The following is a 14,609-nucleotide window of genomic DNA, read 5'->3' on the forward strand; positions in this document are numbered from 1 at the left end:
GCCTCCCTGGTCCTGGGGTTTTCTCGGTTGCCATTCCCAGACCAGTGAAAGCTCTCCAGCCTCCTATCAATTCTGGGAGGATGCAGAGTCCAAATGAGGATCTTTTTGTTCAGGACAGAGGAACGTCTTGTGACTTGCAGACAAGAAGCAGCCATACCCTTGAGCCCAGCCTGCACACTCTTTCCAACTCCTTCCGGATGACAAAGCTTGTAGAGTGCTGGCAGAGCCTCCCACCCTCCCATTCTCTAACCCTCTCACTCGCCATTCTTGTATTCCACCTGCCTCCTGTGCCTCTTGTCCATGTGTAGGGGACACCTGTGTCCTCGGGGGGTGAGGAGTGGAGCCAATGCCAGGGGTGAGTACGCAGCCCAGATCTGGCCAACTGAGAATTGCATTCCCCAGAATATGGTCACTGGTTCAGGAATGGTCGCATAACCCAAGCTGGTCCAGTATATGTAAGTCTTGTACAGCATTATATTCATCTGTTTTCTGACACTACAGCAAAATACCTGAGGCGGGGGACTCTGGAAGGAAAGAGATTTATTTCATTCACAGTTCCAGAGATTCAAGAGCGTGACACCGGCCTCAGCTCAGGTCTGGTAAGGGCCTCGCAGTGGGTGACAGTGCTATGGTGGGACCACGTGCAACAGGAGGAGATCACATAGCCAGACGGCAAGTCAGAAAACAGGGAGGGGCCAGCAACAACTTCTCATGAGACCCCACCTCTTAAAGGGCCCTCCATCTTTTAACATTGCCACTGAGAACCAAGCTTCTAGCCCACGAACCCTATGGGACCAGTCATATCCAAACCATAGCAGATGTTTCCTGGCAGTCTTAGGAAAGTGAAGCTCTCTTCTGGCTGGAAGTACTAAGCTGGTTGGTTGCAGATCTAGAGGTCCAGGTCTAGAAAGTGAATGAAAGTGAAGATAGCACAGCAAAGCAGAGCCCAGGGATAATGACAGTGCCTCCACTTGTTTAAACCCTTGGATCCAGCCATGCCTAGGACTATCACAACCCTGGAGTCACTGGATAGGTAAGCCAATCCACTCATCCCAGCCAATGCTGGCGTCTTGTCACTCACAATGGAATCGACCACACTAACCCTACAATTACTGACTTGAACCAGTTCTGCACCATTACCCTTGCACTGTACCCACCTGGCCAAACTCCAGCCTTAGATCCTCCCAGTGATCAACATTCCTAATTCCAACTCCTATGCCACAGAGAATGACTAGGAAAAAAAAAATCACACCATACTGCTGTCACTTCAATCCCACGCTCTCCAAACTTAACCTAGTGCCCTCACTGGGGCTCCGTGGTGAGCTCCCTCACTCCCACCACAATGTAGCTGTCACAGAAAACTCACCGCTTCTTTCCAAGCCCCAGGCTGGCCAGGTCCCTCCTGCTCTCAGCAAGTGTTCTTGCCTCCTGCTTCCTAGAGAAAAGTAGCATTTAAGGCCAGCGCCAGGGCTCAATAGGCTAATCCTCCACCTGCGGCGCCAGCACACTGGGTTCTAGTCCTGGTTGGGGCGCCGGATTCTGTCCTGGTTGCTCCTCTTCCAGGCCAGCTCTCTGCTGTGGCCCGGGAGTGCAGTGGAGGATGGCCCAAGTGCTTGGGCCCTGCACCTGCATGGGAGACCAGGAGGAAGCACCTGGCTCCTGGCTTCGGATCAGCAAGGTGCGCTGGCCGCAGCAGCCATTGGAGGGTGAACCAACGGTAAAGGAAGACCTTTCTCTCTCTCTCTCTCTCTCTCTCTCTCTCTCTCTCTCCACTCTGCCTGTCCAAAAAAATAAAAAAGTAGTAAAGTCACCTTCAACTTCTGTGTTCACACACTGGCCCCACCAATTATACCTGTGGCACACCTATCTTTCCTTATGGGCTCCTGTTTCAGGAGAGGTAGGCTGGATCTCCATCCCATTTCTTCTGGCTTGTGGATCTGACAGACCTGAGTTCAGCTCTAACTCAGCCACAAAACTAGCCAGAGGTGGCCGTGGTCACCATGGCTTCCGTGGCCCCCTGTGACAGACCTTCCTGGGCACCGTAGCATTGCAGAAGACAGCACATTGTGTAATATCATTATTGTGGGATCTGCAGCCAGAGCCCGCAGCAGCTTGCCCTGCCAGGATGGAAGCAGGTTATCCCTGTAATCCAATTTGTATAACTATACAGAGTATTTGAATTAAAGCTCCCGGGAAATTGGGCAAGGGAAATGGTGGAGGACAAAAGGCCTGAGAAGCACCCACACAAATCTTCCCACCACTTGGCCAGACCCAACACTGCACAACCACCTTTGCCATCACCCATGGGCAGCCTCTGAAAGGAAGCTGGGAGAAGCCCTGGAAGGCAGTGCCCCATGCAAACCTCCTCGCCTAAGTGCACCTGGTGGTCAGCTCTGTGGCTGGACTGCTTTGGACTCGGTGCCCTGAGCACGCCGTGTGCGCCAGGGGAGACTCGGTGCCCTGAGCACGCCGTGTGCGCCAGGGGACTTATCTGGAAGCGCAGTTCACCCACCCCAACTGCAGCTTGCAAAGGAGCACTCAGCCCAGGGATCTCGGGCAGAGCTACTCGGCCTTCCTGAGGCCTGGTGCCTCTCCTGCGGGATAAGGTCAAGGTGGGCCTCTCCCTTGAGGGCAGCAGAAGCATGGAGGTGGGGCCAGAACGCCCTGCACACAGGGCCTGGTTGGCGGTCAGCGCACTGTGTGCAAACAGTGCTGCTGGCTGCCTATCCCACTCCCCACCCACCCTGTGGGCGCTCACAGCCTCTCGCCCCATTCATTCCTCCCTCTCATCCTACACACTCATTTCAGTTCCCCACCCCTTCTATTGACATGCAACAGAAACCTTCCCCCACCCCATCTACCTTCCCTCCACCCCACCCCTGCATCTCTCTTCCTGATACTACTGTTTTGTTTTTTGTTTTTGTTTTTGTTTTTGTTTTTTAGATTTTCTTTACTTATTTGAGAGGTAGAGTTACAGATAGAGGGAGAGACAGAGAGAAAGGTCTTCCATCCACTGGTTCACTCTCCAAATGGCTGCAATGGCCAGAGCTGCGCCGATCCAAAGCCAGGAGCCAGGAGCCAGGAGCTTCTTCCAGGTCTCCCATGTGAGTGCAGGGGCCCACACACATGGGACACCCTCCATTGCTTTCCCAGGCCATAGCAGAGAGCTGGATTGGAAGTGGAGCAGCCAGGACTTGAACTGGCACCCATACGGGATGCCAGAGCTGTAGGCAGAAGCTTAGCCTACTACGCCACAGCACCAGCTCCTTACTGCATTCCTCGAGAGTTCCTATCCTGACAACTCCCACACCTTCATTTCCCATACACATTTCAAATGCCACGTCAGTCTATTTGTCCCCCAGCCCAGCAACGGCTCTCCTGAGGTTTACCAAGGATGCATGGTAAATACCTAATAGCACAAATACAGGAGCAGCTGGCAAAAGACTGAGGGATGTATTGAAAGAAAAAGAAAAGTGCAGCTGGGTTAGGATCGGGGTAGAGAGAGGGGTGCTTGAGGTGCAAAATTTCAGGAGCTGCTCACTCACAGAGATGCGCCATAGTGTGCATCTTCTTAAATTTTGTACCCAGGACACCTTACTTGCTGTACCCTACTTCTGGCTCTGTATCTCAAAATTATCCAAAATTTAGTTTATTTACCATCCAAAAATAATACATAGGCCACACATTCAGTAGAAACCTATGCAGGCAGTAAAAGAAATGAATCTTCTCATACAGCTTTCCTGCGGCTACTCTCTCCAGCCACTCGTTGCCATAGGAACACAGATCCATGGGTGCCCAGCCTGCCGACGTTTCAAGAGAGTTCGGATATGTGAAGTTTTGTGTGAAAGCTCATGCCTTTGGGAATGACTAAGAGAACAGACTTGAAGTGTTCTCACCACAAAAGAATTCAGTATGTGAAGTAATAGATGTATTAATTAGTGTGATTTAATCATTCCACAATGTATGCATATATTGCAGTATCACATCTAACACCATATGTTCAGATGGTCCCTGAATTAGGATAGCTTGACTTAACAGTGGTGCAAAAGCACATCCATGCAACCATTCTTCTCCCTCTCAGTACAGTATTCAATAGATTACATGAGATATTTAATATTTTATTAATTTAATCTTGGTGTTAGATGATTTTGCCTGATTGTTGGCTGAGTGTTCTGAGCATGTCAAATGCAAGCTGGGCAAAGCAACCGTGTTCAGTAGGGTGGGTGGATCCAGTGCATTTTAGACTTAACAGTGTTTTCAACTTCTCGTGTGTGTATTAGGACATAACCCTATCATAAATCAAGGAGCATCCACACAATTTTTATTTGTCAATTAAAATAAATTTTCAAAAAAGAAAGCTCATGACTTCAATACGTTGGCATCAAAGTCAAATTAAAAACCGATCACCGTGCCAAATAAAACATATAGTTAGGCTACATTCAGCCTTTGTGCCGTGTGGGTCACAGGCCTCTGAACTAGGCCATCTCAAGAAGTGACAGTCTAGAAGTTGTGGATGTGTGCTGGGGGCAGGTGCAGAAACAAGAAGTGGATTATCTCTGGGTGCAGGAAGAGGGAGGGATTAGCCTCTGCACCTCCAGCAGCAGTGCCCTGGGGAACAGCAGGACCCCAGGGGTGGCCATGGGGTGCAACTCACATTCTGGGGTGTCCAGTCCCGGCAAGGACTCCATCACTGTTTGGATTTTTGGAGAATGTGGTGCCAGGGCTATGGGCGTGCCCTTGGCATCCAGTGTGAAACAGGGACAACCGACAAGCCAGAGACTCTCCCTCGCATCACCTAGGGATGAGGGCCCAGTGATGACCACAGCTGAGCTTTCTGGTGGGAAAGAACCTGCAGGATGGGACCGTCAGGTGAGGGAAATCTGGCTCAAAGAAAATAGGAAATGATGGCCGGTGCCGCGGCTCACCAGGCTAATCCTCTGCCCTGTGGCACTGGCACACAGAGTTCTAGTCCCAGTCGGGGTGCTAGATTCTGTCCCGGTTGCCCCTCTTCCAGGCCAGCTCTCTGCTGTGGCCAGGGAGGGCAGTGGAGGATGGCCCAAGTACTTGGGCCCTGCACCCCATGGGAGACCAGGAGAAGCACCTGGCTTCTGGCTTTGGATCAGCACGGTGCACCGGCTGCGGCGGCCATTGGAGGGTGAACCAACGGCAAAGGAAGACCTTCCTCTCTGTCTCTCTCTCTTACTGTCCACTCTGCCTGTCAAAAAAAAAAAAAAGGAAATGGTCATTTTCACCTGAGATCCATGTCCTCTATCGTTTTAAAGTAGACGTTTCCATTTTTGTCTTCGTTTAGCCTTTCAGGAATTTTTTTAAAGCTGTACCTGAGCCAGAACACTGCCAATTCCTTACGCTCTTTTCCTCATCGCTGGCTCCCCAGGGCCTGGCCCAGCACCATCCGACCGAAATAGCACGCGAGCCACAAATCAAATACTGAGCTTCTACTAGCCACATTTAAAGAGTGAAAAGAAACAAAGGAAATTAATTTTAATTACATGTTTTATTTAAACCAATAGATCAAAAAGAAATCCTCACAACATGTAATCAATACACAGACTAATGGGCTATTTTCCATTCTGTTATTTGCACTGCTTTCGAGATGCATTAAGTACGTTAACCGCCCGCCGCCTGTGTCTCCATGTGGAGGAGGCCCAGAGGCTGGGTGTCAGACCTGGGTGTCCAATAAACAAATGACTTGGGGGACTTAAGGAAGCTACTGATTCTCACCAAGCTTCAGGGTCTTCTCATTGAGGGACGAGGGTCTGAGGACCCAGCTTAAGTAAGGGAGTCCTGGGGGGATGACGTGAGGTCACTGCTCGCTCTCCAGTGCCTGGAACACTGCCGGCTGAAAATGTGCATCTGGGGGCCGGTGCTGTGGCGCAGCGGATTAACGCCCTGGTCTGAAGCGCCGGCATCCCATATGGATGCCAGTTCGAGACCCAGCTGCTCCTCTTCCGATCCAGCTCTCTGCTATGGCCTGGGAAAGCTGTAGAAGATGGTCCCAGTCCTTGGGCCCCTGCATATGCATGGGAGACCTGGAAGAAGCACCTGGCTCCTGGTTTTGGATCGGTGCAGCTCCGGCTGTTGTGGCCAATTGGGGAGTGAACCAGTGGATGGAAGACCTCTCTATCTCTCTCTCTGTGTCTCTCTCTCTGCCTCTCCTCTCTGTGTAACTCTGACTTTCAAATAAATAAATATTTTTTTTTTTTTTTGGACAGGCAGAGTGGACAGTGAGAGAGAGAGAGACAGAGAGAAAGGTCTTCCTTTGCCGTTGGTTCACCCTCCAATGGCCGCCGCGGCCGGCGTGCTGCGGCTGGCACACCACGCTGATCCGAAGCCAGAAGCTAGGTGCTTCTCCTGGTCTCCCTTGGGGTGCAGGGCCCAAGCACTTGGGCCATCCTCCACTGCACTCCCTGGCCACAGCAGAGAGCTGGCCTGGAAGAGGGGCAACCAGGACAGAATCCGGCACCCTGACCGGGACTAGAACCCAGTGTGCTGGTGCCGCAAGGCGGAGGATTAGCCTAGTGAGCCACGGCACCGGCTCAAATAAATAAATCTTTAAAAACAAAAAGTGAAGAAATGGTAGCTGGTGTTTCTTATTTGTCTAAATCTTCCTGCAGCAGGGAGGGGAGGGGGGCAGCAGTCCTATTGTAAATTTCTCTGATAAACACTGTGGACTCTGCTTCTATCAAAACAGGTCCAGCATCAAAACACTTGGCTATAATTTCATATTCACTGAGTCTCTGTATACCATGCACAGACCAACAACTGTTTCTCAAGTATACGCAGTTCACATATGCTGTGCTTTCTTAAAAAATATTCTTGCCTTTAATGGATGATTTTTCTCTTCTACAGAGTTTTTAAAATTGTATATACAAACAGGAAGAAGAAAAATACAATTAATAGTGTTTACCACTCAGACTTCTATTTTTTTTAAGATTTTATTTTTATTTGTTTGAGAGGTAGAGTTACAGACAGTGAGAGGGAGAGACAGAGAGAGAGGTCTTCCATCCGCTGATTCACTCCCCAAATAGCCGCAAGGCCAGGAGCTGTGCCAATCCGAAGCCAGGAGCCAGGAGATTCTTCCTGGTCTCCCACGCGGCTGCAGGGGCCCAAGGATTTGGGCCATCCTCTACTGCTTTCCCAGGCCACAGCAGAGAGCTGGATTGGAAGAGGGGCAGCTGGGACTAGAACCTGCGCCCATATGGGATGACGGCACTGCAGGCGGAGGATTAACCTACTGTGCCATAGCGCCGGTCCTCAGACTTCTATGTTTTGATTTATTTCTCTAGCGTTTTTCTCTCTCTAGAGGCTCTCAGTAATAATTAAATCTTTACTTATATTTTCTATTTATTTATGTTTATAATATTTACATATCTGTACATTTAATTATTCTTAATTTTAATGCTTTTACATATTTACATGCACATATTTTATTCCGTATATGTGTTTCTGTATATAAACATATACACAGGAACTATAGAAAGTTCATGGAAAAATAGTTAAAAGTTTACTTTAGTGCCAAAAAAGTTTGAAATCCTATGGCACATAGGCATATGATTTCCTGTTTTTGCTTTGTTTTTTCTTACGCATTTCCCTGGCTGTCTTGAACTTTTTTTGGTCGTTATTTTACATAACTATATAAAATCCTGGCCAGCGCCATGGCTCAATAGGCTAATCCCCCACGTGCGGCACCAGCACACCGGGTTCTAGTCCCGGTTGGGGTGCTGGATTCTGTCCTGGTTGCTCCTCTTCCAGTCCAGCTCTCTACGGTGACCCAGGAGTGCAGTGGAGGATGGCCCAAGTGCTTGGGCCTTGCACCTGCATGGGAGACTGGGAGAAGCACCTGGCTCCTGCCATCGGATCAGCGCAGTGCATGGGCTACAGCAGACATTGGAGGGTGAACCAACGGTAAAGGAAGACCTTTCTCTCTCTCTCTCTCTCACTGTCCACTCTGCCTGTCAAAAAAAAAAAAAAAAAAAAATCCTACATGATGCTTTCCCCAGTTCTCGCCTGTGAGATGTTAGTTACTTCCCATAAATAGCACTAAAATTACTATCTTTCTGTACAAAGGTTCCCATCTTTTGGGTAAAGGGCCCAAGCATTTAACAATATTTTCCAAGCATGGCCAATCGTCTTTCCAGGGTGTGCTCTTTCCCCCATTCTGTTCCTGTAAGCAACACCAGAATCTGCCAGGCACACTCCACCCAGCAGAACCAGCCCAAAGCAAATACTGTGAACGTGAGCTTGCCCGGCCCTGCCTGGCCCCGCCTGGCACTGGGCCTCCGGTCAACGGATGACATCAGGGCAGCTTGGGCCCCTATGACAAACATTGTACAAGTGTTCCTAGAAGCACAGGGAGGGCGACAGCAGGCTCACAGCACCACATGCATCCCAAGTCACTGTCTGTCCTTGGGTCTACTTGTTATTACAGCTAGTGTTATACTAATGCACACCGGGGAAGTTGTTAAACCTTTCCGAGTTTGTTTTGCTGATCTCAACTGAGGACGGCAGGAAGCCTGTTCTCATAAAAATGCAAATATATTGGCTAGGGTCTCTTTCACAACCACAGAACTCTATGATATAGAGATCCATTGAGCTCCATGATGCCAGGATCCAAGGCTCCCTCTCTCTGTGTTGCTATCCCCAAGCTACTGCTTTATCCACGTGGCCCAAGGCACATCACCGTGGTGTTTGGGGTGCAGCCTCCTGTAGAAGGAAAGGGGGCCGGCACCGCGGCTCACTAGGCTAATCCTCCGCCTTGCAGCGCCGGCACACCAGGTTCTAGTCCCGGTTGCCCCTCTTCCAGGCCAGCTCTCTGCTGTGGCCAGGGAGTGCAGTGGAGGATGGCCCAAGTACTTGGACCCTGCACCCGATGGGAGACCAGGAGAAGCACCTGGCTCCTGCCGTCGGACCAGCGTGGTGCGCCGGCCACGGCGGCCATTGGAGGGTGAACCAACAGCAAAAGGAAGACCTTTCTCTCTGTCTCTCTCTCTCACTGTCCACTCTGCCTGTCAAGAAAGAAAGAAAGAAAGAAAGAAAGAAAGAAAGAAAGAAAGAAAGAAAGAAAGAAAGAAAGAAAGAAAGAAAGAAAGAGGGATGCTCTTTCCTTGTGAAGGCGTGATATGGAAACGGCACATACCTCTTCTACCCCCATCTCCTTGGCCAGAAGATGGTCCTACCCAGCTCAAGGGAGGGGATAGGAAACACCGCCTTCCTCCTGGACGACGATGGGCTCAGCAGAAAAATCAGGGATTCGGATCCCAGCAGAGCGAAGGGAGAGCAGGGCCGAGAAGACGCCAGCAGTCTCTGCACAGGGCTTAAAGCACTTGGCAGCAGCCTGCGCAGCAGTCAGGCTGGCTGGATGGCACTGCTGAGCCTCCTCAGTCTCCCGGGCCTCCTCCTCCTTCCTCACCTCTGAGCACCCCGACACCAGAGCCCCTCCAGTGCCCATTTAGAGGAGGGTGTTAACAGGCTGTCATTAGACAAGTCATAAGGCACCGGGCTAGGGAACGTGTCCCCCGCCTCCCCGCCCATGCAGATGCCCGAGCTCCCATCAAGCTGTGTCCTGTGGCCAGGGTGACTGTGATACACTCCCAGCACTGGCTTCTCGGAGCCCAGATGTCAGCCACGTGAAGCCTAATGATCTGCAGCTGGCCCGTGGGCACCTCTGGACTCCCAGGGACCCAAGCCAGGGAATGATAATAATTACCAAAAAGAACAAACCTGCTACCATTTAGAGCTTGCTTGCCAGCGGCCCAGGGCCAGCAGGGCCCTTTGCATGCTTACTCATTCACACTAGGACTCTGAGTGGGGAAGGATGCTTTCTACTAGAAAACTGAGGCCTAAGCACCCACAAGACAATGGCAGAGGCAGGATTTGAACCCAGAGCTTTCAAACCACTCATCCCGTCCTCCAAAACATTCGTGGTGGAGGGCTTGCGGCAGCCTGATAGGGCTCAGTATGTATCCCTTTGCTCGCTCGTGTGCAGGGGTTGCACAGGTGGCCTGGGTGAGCAGAGTGAAGCCCAGCCCAGGCCTGGCCTAGCTGGTGTATTTCACCCCATGCACACTGACCCAACGAGGGGGGCTCTGGCGGGGAAGGTGACACTAAGACAGGATGAGGGGTGGGGCCTGAGCACGAGGGCCGTGAGCACTGGAGACTTATGGAGACAGGGAGAAGGCAGTCCCTTGGCTTCCCTGATATTGCCAGCACCTGCCTGAGCCTGACTCACCCGGGCTCTGCAGCGGCAGGAGGCCAAGGCCACACATCCCGGAAACAGCTGAGGTAGAAGTCGAAGCAGGTCTGGTGTGCCGGAAGCTGCGGTGGATGCAGCCAGGCTATGGCCCGAGAGGGGTGGGTCCCACTCCCCCTGCCTCCTGCTCTCCCCTCACCCTGCCTTTTCACCTCTCAGCAGCCTCATCTGAAACCCTGAGGCAGGCCCAAGGCTGATTCCTGTAAGGCTAACTTGGCCTTGAGCAAATGACGCCCGATCCCTTTAAAGGTGTAAAGTAGGCAAAGTGAAAACAAAATGACGAAGCCTCGCTTGTTGGGTTTTGGCACCACTGAACACCCTCACCTGCGTGTGCTCAGCATTTCCCCCGCACAGTTCTGGGGTGCCAACCCAGGCTGCTAGGGGCGGGGAGGCAGGCTGAGGGCACCAGACATCACCGCAGGAGTCCAGGGGCCGGGGTCTGCTGCTCACCTGGGCATCAGGTGCTCCCTGTCCCCGCGCCGTGCTGGGGAACCAAAGGTGGCTAAAGAAGCGATTCTAGTACCCCGTGTGAGCCACTGGGCCGCCTTCCACAGAGGAGCTCAGAACTCACTGGCAGCTTCCATCTCCTGTGGCAGACTGGTGTGTGTTCTGCAGCCGTGGCTAGTTTGGGGCTGATTAAATGCCTGTCGGGGTGTGCCTGTGTTCAACCAGAGGCAGGACGGAGGACGACAAGGTTACCTTTTACTAAACTTGGAATAAGCCGGACACAAAAAGACAAATTCCACATATTCTCCCTTATGTGTGGGAGCTAAAATTTAAAAAACAAACAAAAAAGAAAGAAGTGCCTCTATGTATCAGTATTACTGCAAATACAGTTCTGTGGAACTTTGTTTTACATCTGTGTCAAAGTAATGGTTAAGAATGTTATACTGGGTTGGGGTTGGTGGTGTGGCGCAATGGGTTAAAGCCCTAGCCTGAAGCACCAACAACCCTTATGGGCGCCGGTTCTAGTTCCGGCTGCTCCTCTTCTGATCCAGCTCTCTGCTATGGCCTGGAAGATGGCAGGAGAAGATGGCCCAAGTCCTTGGGTCCCCGCACTCATGGCTCCTGGCTCCTGGCTTCGGATCAGTGCAGTTCCAGCCATTGCAGCCAATTGGGGAGTGAACCATCGGACGGAAGATCTCTCTCTCTCTCTCTCTCTCTCTCTCTCTCTGCCTCTCCTCTCTGTGTAACTCTTTTAAATAAATAAATTAAAAAAAAAAAAGAATGTTATACTGGGGCCGGCGCTGTAGCAAAGCAAATAAAGCCAGTACCTGCAGTGCCAGCATCCCATATGGACACCGGTTTGAGTCCCTGCTGCTCCACTTCCGATCCAGTAGAGGATGGACCAAGTCCTTGGGCCCCTGCATCCATGTGGGAGACCCGGAAGAAGTTCCTGGCTCCTGGCTCCTGGCTCCTGGCTCCTGGCTCCTGGCTCCGGATCGGCACAGCTCCAGCCATTGCGACCATCTGGAGAGTGAACCAGCGGATGGAAGACCTCTCTCTCTGTGTCTCTGCCTCTCTCTAACTATGCCTTTCAAATAAACAAATAAATCTTTAAAAAAAGTTATACTACTGTAATGATCTGAGATTACATTAAAATTTGCTGTATATGGATAAAAAAATGAACTTGGTTTTTAAAAATCTCCATAATGGAGGGGGGTGTGTGGCTACAGGACCTCTGGAGGAAATAGATGGCACAGTTAAAAGGGTGTAACAGGGTCAGGCCCCGGAGTTAAGACGCAGGCCGGGACACCTGCACCCATATCAGGGCGCCTGGGTTCCATCCTGGCTCGGCTCCCACTCCACCGTGGGAGGCAAGTGCTTAGGTTTCTGCCATCCACACGGCAGACCTGGACTGAGTCCCCAGCTCCCACGTATGTTGGGGAATGAACCAGCAGATTGTTTCTCCAAGCAAATAAATAAGCAAACAAAAAAATTTAAAAGGTTTATGGCTGTCGCTCCCCCTCTTCGCGGAGGAACGACACAGGACCCTGCGCTGTTCTTTCGTCTGCTCGGCCCTCCCCGGGTTTGCTGCTGGTTCTTCCCGGGTTGGCTACTATCCCTTCCACCTCCGTGGAAGGGCAGTTCCCCCTGGCCACATTCCCCACTTCCGCAGGGGAGCGGCACACCGCCAGCCGGCTCTACTCGGGGGCTGCACAGGTGTTCCTTCAGCTAGATGTTCCCCATAGATGTTCCCCGGTGCATGCCGTCTCTCTCCTCCTTTATAGTCCTCCTCCGCCAATCCCAACTCGGCTGCCCACACGCCGAGTACGCTGCTCTCCAATCAGGAGCAAGTCCTACAGTTAATTGGTTGAACTGGAGGCAGCTGTGCGGAAGCTATTTACTTCTCTCCCAGCGCCATATTGTGGGAGAGCAGATGCATAGAATAAGTCCTAATTCAAGTAACTTAGTCTAGTCCGGATTGCTCCCCACAGATCCCCCTTTCTTTTTATTTTTTTAGCGTTGATACGCGCCTGTCTTCGGTGTCCCGCGGCACACACTCTGCTCTACTTGCTAGAGTTGCCACAGGCTCTTACAAGTCCTATCAGGCAAACCGAATCCAGGTCCTCTCTTCGCCATGTTGTGAGGAGGTTTTTAGGCGCTGATGCGTGCCTGTGTTCGGTGCCCTGCAGCGCATGCTCTGCTCTGCCTGCAGGGGACTTACAAGACCTATCAGGCAAACCGAATCCAAGCCTTCTCATTGCCTTATTGTGGGGGAGACTTATTAGTGTTGGTTCGTGCCTATCTTCGGTGACCTGCAGCTCATACTCTGGTCGAGCTGCTTGCTGGCGCTTACCGCCTTGAATCAGGCAGACCGAATCCAAGCTTAATATTGTTGTATTGTGGGGAAGCCTTACTGATGTTAATTCGTGCCTGTCTTCGGTGACCTGCGGCGCATAAGCTGCTAGCTGTCCGCAGGTGCTCATCGCCTCACTTGATTAGGCAGACCGAATCCAAGCTCTCACATTGCAGTGTTGTAGGGAGGCCTTTTTATTTCTCTATTTCTCTATCTCCGGGCATTCCTATTTCTCCCATTTTACTTCTATCTTCCAGCATTCCTATTTTTCTCACTTTACTTCTAAACTTCTGTTTCTCTTATCCCTGCGGCTTTCCGGCACCTCGCCCCGCCGGCGGGTTCCCGGCTCTGCGCCGCTTCAGCCCGCGCGCCTCTCTCATCTGTGCAGCTTCCCGGCTTTGCGCGGCTCGGCTTCGCGCGCTCCGCGGTCTCCACGCTTAACCCTTTCGCGTCTGAACCACGGCCTACGCCAGCGTTCCCTATCTATTCACGCCCCGTGCTCTCTCTGCACGCGGCGGCTTCCGCGAGTAACACAGCGTAGCTTGCGTCTCCACCACTAGCATTCAATCCAAGTTCCCCGGGCTAGCCTGGCGAATTCAACCCAGCGTACGTCTCCGCCCCACGGTTTGGCTTCCCGTCCTTTGCTCCCCGGGCTAATCAGACGGATCCCAACCTGGCTTGCGTCTCAGCTTCTAGTTTCAACTTTTCGCCCCCTATTCCCGGGCTAACTTGAGAATCCCAAAGTGGCTTTCGTATCCGCCTCGGCCTGCACTCGCGGCTTCAATTTCCCTAACATTTTTCTCTACCCGGTATGTTTCCCCAAGCTTTCCTCCAACGATACTCCTCCCTCATTTCTCCTGGCCTCTCCCCACAGTCCGCGTCCGAGTCTGTTTGTTCTAGCTTTCACTTTCGCTTTCGACCTTAGAGATTTCTCCCAGCTTCCCCCCGTAGTCCGTATCCGAATCTATGCCTAGGCTTTCAATAGCTTCTTCCGGCACCCTTTTCGTCCGGCTTTTCCCTAGGCTGTTTGCTAGTCTCTCTTTCCGGTATTTTCCCAGTTCTTCCCGTTTCTTCCCTCCTAAGTTTGCTATCTGTCCTAGGTTTCCTATCCAAGCTAGGTTTCCTATCCGTCCTAGGTTTCCTATCCGAGTCACGGCACCATTATGTCGCTCCCCCTCTTCGCGGAGGAACGACACAGGACCCTGCGCTGTTCTTTCGTCTGCTCGGCCCTCCCCGGGTTTGCTGCTGGTTCTTCCCGGGTTGGCTACTATCCCTTCCACCTCCGTGGAAGGGCAGTTCCCCCTGGCCGCATTCCCCACTTCCGCAGGGGAGCGGCACACCGCCAGCCGGCTCTACTCGGGGGCTGCACAGGTGTTCCTTCAGCTAGATGTTCCCCATAGATGTTCCCCGGTGCATGCCGTCTCTCTCCTCCTTTATAGTCCTCCTCCGCCAATCCCAACTCGGCTGCCCACACGCCGAGTACGCTGCTCTCCAATCAGGAGCAAGTCCTACAGTTAATTGGTTGAACTGGAGGCAGCT

At 51.9% G+C, this 14,609-nt stretch overlaps 1 long non-coding RNA gene across 1 annotated transcript; it reads right to left on the bottom strand.

Annotated features, from left to right (window-relative positions):
* Window positions 1–567: 567 nt before the first annotated feature.
* On the bottom strand, window positions 568–11,025 carry LOC149126151 (uncharacterized). The gene is made up of 3 exons (XR_016234903.1): window positions 10,721–11,025; window positions 1,367–1,435; window positions 568–903 (listed from the first exon to the last, which is right to left on the bottom strand). It is a non-coding gene; the product is annotated as an uncharacterized LOC149126151 (long non-coding RNA).
* Between the last annotated feature and the right edge of the window lie 3,584 nt (window positions 11,026–14,609).

The sequence above is a fragment of the Oryctolagus cuniculus genome, chromosome 6 (genome assembly GCF_051225735.1).
Source record: "Oryctolagus cuniculus isolate XC-2025 breed Fujian yellow rabbit chromosome 6, ASM5122573v1, whole genome shotgun sequence".
NCBI classification, from domain to species: domain Eukaryota; kingdom Metazoa; phylum Chordata; class Mammalia; order Lagomorpha; family Leporidae; genus Oryctolagus; species Oryctolagus cuniculus.